The following is a 409-nucleotide window of genomic DNA, read 5'->3' as shown; positions in this document are numbered from 1 at the left end:
AGCTTTGTATGTGATAAATTTAAATTTATATGACTCATGCTTTATTTTTTTATTGCAGCAATTCAGGTTTTCAAAATGACCTGGTCTTGGCAGAGTTTGAAGTTGTTTCACAAGAGGTTTACAACGAATTGAACACGGGTTGGAACAAATTAAATGTTTCACCGTTCTTAGAAGATAACCACCATCGGAGTTTGTCTCAGGTAATTCATTATTCATTTCTCTGATGGCACCATTAAACGGGAGCTGACATTTATTTATTCATTGTGTATCTTTTGTGTATCATTGTGCATACATACAATGTATCTTTTAGGAGAAATTATTAACGTTCTTTCTTTCTTTTCTAACAGAATACAACTCCTGTTCAGATCGATGACCACACCTATGAGTGTGATACCATAAATTTTTATCT

Source organism: Myxine glutinosa, unplaced genomic scaffold (genome assembly GCF_964187855.1).
Source record: "Myxine glutinosa unplaced genomic scaffold, kmMyxGlut1.1 SCAFFOLD_790, whole genome shotgun sequence".
NCBI classification, from domain to species: domain Eukaryota; kingdom Metazoa; phylum Chordata; class Myxini; order Myxiniformes; family Myxinidae; genus Myxine; species Myxine glutinosa.
This window is presented reverse-complemented; position numbering follows the sequence as displayed.